The sequence below is a fragment of the Pinus tabuliformis genome, chromosome X, assembly GCF_031772625.1.
Source record: "Pinus tabuliformis cultivar Carrire ecotype Pingquan chromosome X, CPIR1, whole genome shotgun sequence".
NCBI classification, from domain to species: Eukaryota; Viridiplantae; Streptophyta; class Pinopsida; order Pinales; family Pinaceae; genus Pinus; species Pinus tabuliformis.
In genome coordinates, this window is record NC_142308.1 from 376,604,906 (window position 1) to 376,618,919 (window position 14,014).

The window sequence follows — 14,014 nt, forward strand, 5'->3', positions numbered from 1 at the left end:
ATGCATCAAATATACTTAAGTATAGGAAAACAAGCCTTCAATCACAGCTCAAGGATGATAATGGATCCTTAGGTAAAAATCATCATCAACAGGGCATAGCTAAGAGTCTCCAAAAGCCAACACAGACTCTATGAGAGGCAGTGAATTTGTAGGGTAAATAGGGTAGTTTGGGTTTTGCCAATCTAAGACTTAGATCCACATATGAGGGAGGATAAGCTCTAGGGATAAGAGATAATATCTCATTGATAAGAGTTTGTATCTCAATCAACAGTAAATGTTTAAAACCAACTTAGAAGCTTCTGGAGAGAGAAGATTTGAAATTATTTTTAACTTTTTTCCAAAATTCAAGAGTCATCACACCTGTAGTGAAGGCAACATGCATTGATTAGTGCAGTTTCTTAGTTATGAAACATTCAAATATGCAAGTTTCTAGAAGGGAAAGTGTGTTGGGTCCAAAAACTAGGGTTTTGAGCTGATTAACCCATAAAACTTGGACTTTTTGGAGAGATAATGCTTAAGGCTTTACAAAGGGATGATTGCAAGATGTTAAGGATGTTGATTGATCCAGTTTCAAGACCAATTGAGCATATGTGACAAAATGACCTGTAACATTCAACAGCTCAAAATACATGGGAGTTGCATGACATGTTTTCATTCATTATGAACTCAAAAATAAATTTGTTTCTAGATGATGAGGATTTCTCACGCCCAAGGATGCCCCAACATTAGATGCCAAGATCTATAATCACATATGATCCTGTGAACAGTTTCGTCCTTGGTAATAAGCCATGTCCTAACCCCTTAAAAGGGCTTGTTGACTTGCAAATGGAGAAACTAATTGACACCTACCAAATGCCACCGTGATTTGTTGAATCTTGATGGAGGCCATCTAGGTAGGGTGAAAAGGCTATGAAGAGATGGGTCTTGAAAAGCTATAGAGACCTTAGAGATACGAAGGGCAGGTAAAATTATGAATACTAAAGAAACATGAATATCTCACATTGACTTAGAAGGCTAAGTGATAGTGGAAACTCTGGGAGGAAAGGAAAATCCTTGGCTGAGTTGATTTAGGTTGCACGACCCTGAGGACAAAACCATGACCTAGATGGATGAACCCACAAACATAAAGAAGAAACACTACAACATTAACCATCTAGAGAGTGATAAGGAGCCTATTCTTCGTCTCAAGATGCCATAGATCTTCTATTACCATGAACTTGATGCACCAGCCCTGAACCATTTGTGAAGAAACATAATGATTCATCATGCACAAGGTGTTAGTCCCAAATGTAGTTCTTGCCACTCACATCGAATTAAACTTCAAACTAGTGGGAGAACCTAAATTGATGATGAACCCATGGCCTAGTACCATTCCACATTAATCTCTAAGATATACTCATACTGTTTGCCAAACTCGTTATCAAATTATCCTTGTAGGAATTAACTATCACCTTTACTGAGTCATAAGATCACATGCAGATCTGAATCCACGAGATGAAGGGAGATTAAAAAGTTAAGGTGGCACTGTTGCCACATTCTGTTGCGATGTTTAATGGTGAGATGGAAACAATGTGCCTTCCCACTTGTATCTTCGCAAACACCCCATCTAGACAATACATTACTTTAACTGAGATTATAGATATCACTATAAAAACATCTATTATCGTTCTATAAAAATTATTTTAAAGAAAAATATTTTCAAATTTCTTCAAAATAAATAAATTATAAAACCTATTTTATATTAATTTATATTAGATGTACATTAACATTAAATATAAATGTTACCTTTCCTTTGTAAATGCGCTTCACTTCTTTTCATGTAATTAAAAGAATATTTTTTTTATTAGATTAAATTTAATTATACACTTTTATTATTTAAAAAGTAATAAGAATATTTATCATTTTGAATTTTAAATTTATAGATTTTATATGTTTTTTATATTATTTATATATCCATAAAACTTAAAAATTCAATATGATTTTTAATTTATTATTAGTTTAAAATTTTAGTTTTACATTATTTCAATAATCTCTCAAAAATATTATTTAATTATTTTTTAATAAAAAATATAATTTTATTTTATTTAAAAAAATCAATTAAAAAATAAAATAAAAAAATAAAAGATTACAAATATCTTTTAAAAATAAAACTTTAAATTAAGAAAACAAAGCAAAAACCAAAACTATTTTATTTTTTCCTTATATGCAGTGAATAGTTAACTTTCCTACAGAGTACTTTTATGGGTGGGTAGGGTAGGGTAGGGTAGGGTCCTTCTGGCTATGCTTTTTATTTGTAATAAAGTTTTTTTCCTTTTTGGTTAATAAGTTAAAACTTTATTTTATATATTTATTATTTAATGGTTTTGTGTTTAAATAGTTATTATTAGTACTGCTAAAGATGAAGGTAATGTTCCAGAAAATTATAAATGTAATGTGTAGTTGTTTAAGAGTAATTCAAAATATTGTATTCTATTTGAAATAGGAATCCACTATTTTAATAATTTATTAAGATATTACAAACTAACTTTTCTATGGAAATTAGGTTGGCATTACTATTAACTTAGATATGCATAATCTTAAAGAGACCAAAAAAATAGCACCTAGAAATGAAACAGAGGGTTAGTGTTTATCGAAGTGTTCTTCCTCATTAGAAATAGTAATAGGAAAATGTTTGGAGGTTCTTAGTCCTTGAAGCAAAATCCCCCTCCTTTCTTTTTAATCAACCAGGAAATCAAGGAGACGACTAACCTATTTTTCTTATCGAGTGACTACAAATGTGCATTGATGTAGTTCATCTCCTCTTGAAATGACAACATTTAGGCAACATAGCATTTTGTATACCAATAAAATTCTTTAGTTCTCTAAAACTTCACGTTCTTTGTTATGAGGTGCCTTTCATTTGACCTTTTCTCGGTCATCTAATTATTTCTCTAGTCCTTCTTTCAATTTCATTAATACACCACTTTTCAATTTCATTAATACACCACTTTTCTCTGAGGAAGTAGTGACATGGAACGCAATGGATGTTGTTTCCCTGTCCCTCTTTTCCTTGGTGTTGTAGAGAAACCCATACTTCGGTTCCTTTCCCTTCCTTTTGTGGCATCCTAATCCTACTATGAGAATAATCAACTATAACCAAATCGTGTTAGCAAAAATCCTTATGAATGCCACTTTGCAATGTTGTAGAACAATCATACAAGTGATGATGTAGAACACATATACCTTGCATGGTAGTTACCAATTAAGGAAGCTCCTCTCACGACAACATTCCATAAAATCATATACATCATTATCAATGTCAACTTGTAGCTCACATTGATCCCTCGCAGTCGACCAAATCAACTCATGATTTCTCTAATCAATCGTGCAACCCTAGATTTACAATGTCCATCTAGGTGGCATTTAGTGTCGTACTTCATATGCTATTAGAGTGAGAGACAAAGGTTAATGTCAACGATTGGCTCACGCTAGTAGTGATGCGCATCCTCCATATGTGTAGTGTGATTAAAAGGGATTGCGCTTAGCGTCACATCAATTCCTCTCTCCATCCTTCCTATTATCACACCATTATTGAATTTTTATTTTTAAATTATTGAATTTTTCATGATTTTTAATATTTATTTTATGGTTTATAAAAAACTTTAAAACATTTATTTTTTATTAAAAGTAATATTTATCGTAAATAAATAAAAAAATTATAAATATAATTTCTTAAATACTTAAATTAAACTTAATTAACATTTAAATAGTTATACATAAAATATTTTTAACATATGAATGTCATATATCCACCACTTCTTGTGCTATAACATACTCAGAACTTGTTATAACACTTCCCCAGCGGCAAGCGTCATACATGTGAGGGTTAAAAAAACAACATGATCTCTACCTCTGCTTTGTCATGACTTATCACCATGCAAGATACCTTTGACTTCATTATCACCACTTTTTGGGCTAGGAAACGCCCGGGATTTACTAGTAGACAAGTTTCGTTTTCAATATATAACACATGTGGGATATTCACTATCTAGGTATTGAATACGTCCTGTCACGTATTCATTGTGATGGATATACATATTTGACACTAGCGCAGCTTGTTTTGACTTGTTATAGATCTCTCGGTAGCAAAGAAAAATTACTCATGGGTTTGATTAAAGCCCTTAATTTCAATTTCTCATGTCATTTTTTATTATTTTCACTTGTCCAAGAGGTTTGTAGGTAAAGAGAAAACCATATTTTGGTGGGATATTGTGAAACTGGTGCATCTAGTTTACAATTTTTCTTCTCATGTCAATTTCCTTAACAATAATGTTATTCTCTTTGTTACAAAGAAATAATAGCTAAACGAGTAAGAACAATACTGTTGAATTGATATTAATGTATTTAGAGCTTAATAAATCAATGTCAGAGCTAATGATATTAATTTTTTCAAGGCAACAAATAATCAGATTGCCATAGGGTATCTAATGCCCTTATAGAGATTGGTTCACCATACATGCCCATGGCAGCCCATAGACTGATTTGACAGCAGCCCATGCGCTCGCCTACGGATTTGGCAACAAATAACTAGCCTGCCATGGGGGATTATGCCACTATGGAGGTTGGTTCACCATACATGCCCACGGCAGCCCATAGACCAATTTGACAGCAACCCATGCGATTCGCTGCCGATTCAACCTGTTATCGTGCCCCACCCGTCGCACTGCCATGCTCGCAGGTTCAAATGGCATAGACGCGTGAAATTGGCATTCAAACATCTTCAAACATCCCACATTGAATTGATCTGATTTTCCTCCGCCCGCGCTCATCCTCCCGACAAAGAACCCTGGCTGGAACCGGACGAACCTCACCTCCAAGCAAAGTCCACCGAGCCCTCACCGCCAAGAGCACACCACCCTGCCGAATCGCAGAGACGCATTGAGGTATTTGAATCCCTCTATGCCCGATTTAGCTTGCTCTCATCTGATTAATTTTCCTCGTTTTAGGATAATCTGCGGGACGAAACCCTTAAAATCTACTTTGTGGAACATTTCTTTTGAATTCCTTTCTTCCCAGCCAAAACACTACTACACTATCTCTCGAACCATTATTGGCTTGGTTTGGCCATTTTTGAATTATAGAATTATTAGAATGCGTAGTTCTGGGTTCATCCATATATTTGTATGAATTGCGCCATCTGCATGTTCCTTGAAACCTAAGAAGTTTCATCAAGTTCTGAGCCAACTAGAATTATCTTAACAAATTAATGAATATTTAAGTGTTTTACAAAGTTTGAAAAGATTTTGACATCGATTTTTCATTAAAGATTGAAAAAAAAAAAAAAATCAATTAATTTTTGTACATTGATATAGCAGCATAACCATGAAAGATATTTGGAAACCACTGATATGGCAATTTTCTCTGTTACTCCCCATTTCTACTTGCAGCTTAATGTCCAGCTATAAAGAAAACTGTGGCACAATTGATTGATCAAAGAAATTTATGTTCTAAGTAGGGATAAAACAAAAGGTCTGAAGCTTACTGTCCAGCTATATAGAAAACTGTGGCATAATTGACTAATCTCACAAACTCATGTTGTGAGTATGCATAAAACAAAAGGTTTGAAACTTATTGTCCAGCTACATACGACATCCCCTTTGTAAAATTAGCAGGAGGCTACCACTGCAGGCCAAAGATAATCTCTGTCATGGCCTTGACTATTGTTGGATCCTTGATGTAGCTCTCATAGCAGGGGCCCCGTTGAGGATCTCTGCAAACCTGCTCACATCAAACAAGACATTCTCAGCGGTGAAAATTTGACTCTCATTTTTTAATGAACTTCGATCGAGCACATCTGTGCCAAAGTCTTACAGCGACACACAGAGCAAATGTGTACATTAGAGTGAATTCTTCATTAACCAGGAATTTAGCATTAAATTGATGGCCTTATGATCTGTATGGAGATCAAGGCTAGACTTCATAACTTAATTTTTTAAGAGCTACTCTGTTTCTCTTTAAAAAGAAAGATCATAGCCTTTAATCTCTCAATATTTCCAGCGTGAAAAGCTAGGGATTTAAAATAGGCTTATGGAATATGAAGGTTGAGTTAGAGATTGGACTATGAATGTATGGGCACCCTGATGATCTCACCCATAGCTTATGTCACTGCAAATTTAGTGGCTTGAAAAAAATGGGATCACCTTCGGTAAGGGCTAGCCTCAACTGTGTACACAATCTCCTCTTATCATAAAACCCAGTCTTTGTGCATGTGCCCGACAGAGTGTCAACATGTCATTACTAACAGCTAAAACAACTAGTTAAAAAAGCTAATAAAGAAGGGAGTTCACTGAGATGTACAATATGCTGTGAATATAATATTGGGAAAAACAATAGCTCGCGGGATCTAAAAGGATACTTAACTGAAACCTTAAATAAAAATATAAATTTGAATGGCAAGGATCACTTATTTCGGTTATGGTATTTGGGTATAAGTTCACTTCTCAAAACTTTCAAAAATGTTACAGATTTTACCATTAGATTGAATTCTTCATTAACCAGGAATTTAGTATTAAATTGATGGCCTTATTATTGGTATGGTGATCCAGGCTAGCTTTCATAACTTATTTTTTAAAGAGCTTCCATGTTTCTCTTTGAAGAGAAATAGAGCAACTCTTAAAAAAATAAGTTATGAAGGCTAGCCTTGATCTCCATAAAGATCATAAGGCCATCAATTTAATACTAAATTCCTTGTTAATGAAGAATTCACTCTAATGGTAAAATATGTAACATTTTTGAAAGTTTTGAGAAGTGAATTTGTACCCAAATACCATAACTGAGATAAGTGAGCCTTGCCATTTAAATTTAGTTTTTTATTTAAGGTTTCAGTTAAGTATCCCTTTAGATCCTACAAGCTATAGTTGTTCCTTAAAACCAATATTATATTCACAACATATTGTACATCTTAGTGAACTCCCTTATTTATTAGCTTTATTAGCTAATAGGTTTGCTATCTTTTTATTGCATTTATCAACCATTCAAAAGTTATTTGACCCTCCAATTTCACTACTGACACCTTCCCCAATTTGCCAAGAAGTGCAGACATGATTCTAGCAGATCTGAAAGAAGGATGTACAATGTGCATGGATCGAAAGTCTAGAGTGCCCAAAAATATAAAATCAAAAGCACCCAAAAGGAAGTGTGTCAGGGTCCACTAGAGATTAGCTCCTGTAACATCCAAGCCCAAGTGAAGAAAACTTAAGATAGAAATATGTCTGGAGTACCTAGAGAACAATCTGGACAGTGTACTACACTGCCATCTGGAAGAGGTCAACTATCATTGGGGCTTGGGTGATCTAGTTTGACTGTTGGGATGGGATTTAATCTAACTACAAGACTCGTTTTGAAACCCTAGCCAAGATTTGGTTCCTATTTGAATAAATATAATTTTTATGTTCTTAGTACCCTACGACAATCCTAGTGTGTGTACCAATTTAGTTGACTTTGGAAGCTTAGCCTGCCCCAGATATTGGAATTATTTATGCCAGGGTTTAAAATTTTTCCACCTAATCATGAATTCATTTAATCTCTTGCTTAGGGGAATATTTGAAGCCAAAGGTTGGAACCATACCTATTACTAGATAATTTTTATATTTCAGTACTGTCTATTCAATATAAAGTTATGCTCAATAAGCCAAAATAAGCAATATGTGAATAAAAAAAAAAATACTATTCACCAGCCTTCATCCTCCATAGCCTTGCCACTACTCATAGGCTTCATGCCTCTATGAATGTCCCCATTTGAAAAATATGGAAAGGAGAATGGGGAAAGATACTATACAGGACTTCCTCAAGAAAACATGGAATAAGAATCAAGATCAAAGGAGAAGGTGTTTTGACTAGAAAAGAGGATGTGCCAAAACAGAGGGGGTGAATGGTGAATGGAAAGAATAACTCTTTTTTAATATTGAGGTGATAACTATAAGCCCTATAAACACCTTAACATTAGATTTCTTTACGTAGGCTTACAAGGTACATAAAACCACATTACAAAACTGAAACTATAAGCTTGAAATCACTAATCAAGTCAAAGACCAGAAATATAATAAATTATTTACAAATAGGCAAGTGAACAATATTACAATAAATCTGATTAGCTTACCAACTTGAGGGTATACGATTTTAAATGCCAAAACTTAGAATTTTAAATGCAAAGATAATAGTAATCTTATGAGAGAAGGCTGAATTTTGTAATTCTTTAGGCAAATTCAAAGCTAGATGACCATATAACAGTATGTAGGGAGCATTCTTTGTTATTATGCTTAGTACTAAACTGAATCAAATTTTGTGAAAAAAAGACATGTGGTCTAATAGAAAATTGGTCTGCCATCAGATCATTGGATGCATGTTTCAAGGTCCATCCTCGTCAACTGCACTTGCAGTAGTCAATAGCCAAGCCAATTATTATTTAGTTTTTTCACCTATAAGTGGTAGACTTTCCACATGCATTCTTTTTAAGAAAAAAAAACTTTGTCAATGATAGTTGGAGTCTACATGTCTTGTTAAACTAGGTCTACGTGGAGTATTGATTTCAAGTACACCTACGGTCTACCAATATGTCTTTGAATTCCATTTTGTTGTTGGCATAATAGTTACAAGAAGATTTTGGTGTTCATATCAAGATCTTTTTTGTTTTCAGTCACACCGAAATGACCTTCAAGAAAGTTTCTATTTGATGGAAAATTAATCATGCATTTTTCATGGAAGTTCTGGACAATGCATTAGATATGTAAAGAGCTCTGGTCAAGCTATTGATATTTTTTAATGAACTTGTTCAAAAGGGTCATGCTAAATTTTATTTGCACTTCTCTACTTTCACTTATGCTCATTCATTTATCTTCATTCCCTTACCTTCATTAGTCATACATAGCAAATATCTTGGTACAAATGACTTTTTTTATTGAGGGAAAGAAATTCCCATGTGACACCTTCACTGATTCATAGAGTAGGGCCACTGAAAATGAAAGGCCAAAAACGAATCTAATATTTTGGATGCACGGTGGTTTAATAGCTAAAAAACTCAAATGAACCAAGGAAATGAAGAACAAAGACCTTAAATCATCACAATTTTCTTATGGTACTATGTTCTCTGCATGGATAGTGTTTCAAGTGAGAAAGTTATTTCTTTGGTTTACCTTTTCAATTTAGTTACACCATTGTGCACCTTGAATTTCACTACTACTGAAAAGAATGTGCATTCAAACTTGAGGTAGACAAAAAAATAATCAATTTCAATCAAGATATTTTATCATATTTCATATTCTAATATGAATCTATTGTGTTGTTTTCATTATGCAGTTCTTCTAAGCTTATAGAATGGTGGAAAAGTGGACAATGTGCATTGAAGTGTCATGCTGCCCAAATCCGGGTCGAGCATCTTTAAAATTTGTCCTTCATAATGGAGAAAAAAATCATGTGGTTTATAGGATATGGGAAGTGCAAGGAAAGGCAACCAATAACGAAGCATGCTACATTACACTTGTTGCAAGGTTAAAAGAGGCAAAAAACAACGGGCTCAGTTACATAACAATATTGATAAACTCAGAGTTAATATTTAATCATATGGAAGGCATCTACAATGTTAGCGCAAACAATTTGAAGCCCCTCTAAAAAGAATAAAAAACCTAGAGTGCTCGATTTCATTCTTTTATGATAAAGCACCTTGTGGAGATCCATAAAATGTCCACTGATCTAATGGTTGGAGCAATCTCAAGTGTAGATGTAGGTGCTAGATATGATATAGAATCACCATTTATTCCATTTGCAAACATTGATCAACATCAATATAGGTCCCCACTATGTGTATACATTATTGTTATCATTTTTCTTGGGACTCTCATAGCATGGTTCTTTCACTAAAGAACCTGTTAATGTACTCTTTTTCCATTTTAATGTGTACATAATTTTCACTAATGAAGAACCTTTTAATGTAATATTTGTAATATCTTTCACCTTAAATGTCTACTCATGTTATATGTTTTGATATCCTTTACCAAATTTGTTATTGATGAATGCAATTAGGGTTTTTACCTTTTTATGCATAAGTAAAGGATTCAAAATAAGTAGATGTTTCATCATTAGAGAATAGTCCCTGATTTTATTGGTGCAAATGACATAAAGTAAACATATAAGATAACAATATGCTACATAATACTCCAACACCATCAACTATTGTCATTAAAGGAATACAAAGAATGTAAGTCTCCAAACTTTTACAAAGCAAATGCTTAAAAAATATAAGAGGGTTTTTTCGATAAGTTCAACGAATCCATTATAGACTTATTATTATTGGGGGGACTGTTTACATTGCCTTGGCTTAGGAATAGCCATTATTGTAAATGCTCAGAGTAGAGAACAATTACTTTTTTCCTATCGAGATCAACTCCGAAAACTACCCAACAGAAATGGACAAGGCATGACCCCAGATAGAGAGAAACCAGAGAACTTAACAACAATGCATAAGACAAGCTTTCCAAGAAAATGAAAAAGATCGTGTGAGCCCATACAAAGAGGAGCCAAACAACTAAGCAACAAAGGATACGACAGGTCTCTGATAAAATGAAAATGATCAGGAAACAGTTTATAGCCTTTCCATGTATAGTAGGGAAATCCTGAAATGTCCAATAAAATACAAGTAATATCGCATGAGGCGAGTGACCTGTGTGTCTATGTTTTTTTTGGTTGCAGGGAGGTCCCGTTCGGTTCCAGCGAGGGTTCCTTTTTAGGAGGATGAGCGCGAGTGAGGGAAAATCGTTTTTTGTTGAATGTGGGATGTTTGAATGCATATTTCGCATGAGCCTGCCATTTGAACCTACCAGTATGGGAACGGCTGCCAACAGTCCGATGGGTGGGGCACCAGAACAAAACCATGTTGGGTGCCAACAGTGTGAGTGGTGGGGCCCCAAAACACGTTAAAGATAAATGAAGCTAAGGGAATGAAGATAAATGAACGAGCATAAGTGCAAGCAGAGAAGTGCAAATAAAATTTAGCATGACCTTTTTGAACAAGTTCATTAAAAAGTATCAATAGCTTGACTAGAGCTCTTTACATATCTAATGAATTGTCTAGAACTTTCATGAAAAATGCATGATTAATTTTCCATCAAATAGAAACTTTCTTTAAGGCCATTTCAGTGTGACTGACAATACAAAAATCTTGATATAAACACCAAAATATTCTTGTAACTATTATGCCAGCAACAAAATTGAATTCAAAGACATATTGGTAGACCGTAGGTGTACTTAAAAGCAATACACCACGTACACCTAGTTTAATAGGACATGTAGACTCCAACTATCATTGACAAAGTTTCTTTTCTTAAAGAGAACGCGTGTGGAAAGTCTACTTCTTACAGGTGAAAAATATAAATAATAATTGGCCTCGCTATTGACTACTGCAGTGTCAAGTTTCTTTTCTTAAAGAGAACGCGTGTGGAAAGTCTACTTCTTACAGGTGAAAAATATAAATAATAATTGGCCTCGCTATTGACTACTGCAAGTGTAGTTGATGAGGATGGACCTTGAAACATGCATCCAATTATCCAATGGAAGACCAATTTTTTGTTAGACCAAATGTCTTTTTTCACAAAATTCAATTCATTGTAGTACTAAACATAATAACAAAGAATGCTCCCTACATACTGTTATATCGTCATCCAACTTTCAATTTGCTTAAAGCATTGAAAAATTTAGCCTTCTGTCATAAGATTACTATTATCTCTACATTTAACATTCTTAGTTTTGGCATTTAAAATTGCATACCTTAGGCTGGTAAGTTGATGAGATTTATTGTAATATTGTTCACTTGCCTATTTGTAAATAATTTATTATATTTTTGGTGTTTGACATGATTAGTGATTTCAAGCTTATAGTTTCCGTTTTGTAAAGTGGTTTTATGTACCTTGTAAGGCTACATAATGCAATCTAATGTTAAAGTATTTATAGGGCTTATAGTTATCACCTAAATCTTAAAAATGTGTTATTCTTTCCATTCACCATTCATCCCCTCTGTTTTGGCACATCCTCCTTTCTAGTCAAAACACCTTCTCCTTTGATCTTGATTCCTATTCCATGTTTTCTTAAGGCAAACCTCTATTAGTATGTTTCCCCATTCTCCTTGCCATATTTTTCAAATGGGGACATTCATAGAGGCATCAAGCCTATGAGTAGTGGCAAGGTTGCAGAGGAGGAAGGCTGGTGAATAGTATTTTGTTTTTTGATTCACATATTGCTTATTTTGGCTTATTGAGCATAAATTTATATTAAATAGACAATACTAAAATATAAAAATTATCTAGTAATAGGTATGGTTGCAGCCTTTGGCTTCAAATATTCCCCTAAGTAAGAGATTAAATAAATTCATGATTAGGTGGAAAATTTTTAAACCCTGGCATAAATAATTCCAATATCTGGGGCGGGCTAAGCTTCCAATGTCAACTAAATTGGTACACACACTAAGATTGCCGTAGGTACTAGGAACATAAAAGTTATCTTTGTTCAAAAGGGAACCAAATCTTAGCTAATGTTTCAAAATGAGTCTTATAGTTAGATTGAATCCCATCCGAACAGTCAAACTAGATAACCCAAGCCCCAATTATAGTCAACCTCTTTGAGACGGAAGTGTAGTACACTGTCCAGATTGTTCTCTAGGTACTCCATACATATTTCTATCTTATTTTTTCTTCACTTTGTCTTGAATGTTACAGGAGCTAATCTCTAGTGGACCCTAATACACTGCCTTTTTGGTTGCTTTTGATTCAATATTTTTGGGAACTCTAGACTTTGGATCCATCCACATTGTACATTCTTCTTTTAGATCTACTAGAATCATGTCTTCACTTCTTGGCAAATGGAGGAAGGTGTCAGTAGTGGCATTGGAGGGTCAAAGAACTTGTGAATGGTTGATAAATGCAATAAATAGATAACAAACCTGTTAGTTAATAAAGCTAATAAAGAAAGGAGTTCACTGAGATGTACAATATGTTGTGAATATAATATTGGTTTTAGGGAACAACTACACCTCGCGGGATCTAAAGGGTTACTTAACTGAAAACTTAAATAAAAATCCAAATTTGAACGACAAGGATCACTTATGTCAGTTATGGTAGTTGGGTATAAATTCACTTCTCAAAACATTCAAAAATGTTACATATTTTACCATTAAAGTGAATTCTTCATTAACCAGGACTTTAGTATTAAATTTATGGCCTTATGATCTGTATGGAGATCAAGGCTTGCCTTCATAACTTATTTTTTTAAGAGCTACTATGCTGAACTAAATTAGCAAATTAAATTGGCCTCTCAATTTAAATTGAAACTGCATGTTTCTATAAATGTTGAATGGTTGAAGTACAAAATTTAAAATATTTTCCTTAAACCTTTTTACTATTATAAAAAATTGTTTTAAAAAAAATTATAGATTTAATGTGACATTTAGACTATTAAACTGTTTATCAGAAACACTTTTGCAGAAATATAATTTTGGTTAAACCAAATTCAGACTCTGGAGTTTTGGTGTTTAGAATAGATTTGGAGTAGTCCCACCCATGTGACATTTTAAACTATCTAAATTTCTTATGAAAAGAACTTATGCATAAATATAAATTTAATTATCCAAATAAAAAAAATGGAAAGGGATTCTCCTTCTTTTTCTTTTTTTCCAAAAAAATAGTTATTTTATTTCATTAGCAAAATGATACAAAATTATTTTCTACATATACAGATTCTTGTGTGTATTTATTTGAATCCCATGAATTCAATTGTATTCTATGTAGTCAATAAAGAAAAAAATGTTTCGTTACATGCAAATACATATGTCAAAATTTACTTTTTTCTTGTAAAATAGTGAAGAAAGCTTCACTTCAAGAGACCGTTGTAAAAACAAGTAGTGTCACTACCATATAGCATATTGAAAAAGAGAAAAAAAATAATACATTATTGTCAAGGATGATCAGCTGGTCTCTATCCCTAGGCCTGTGAT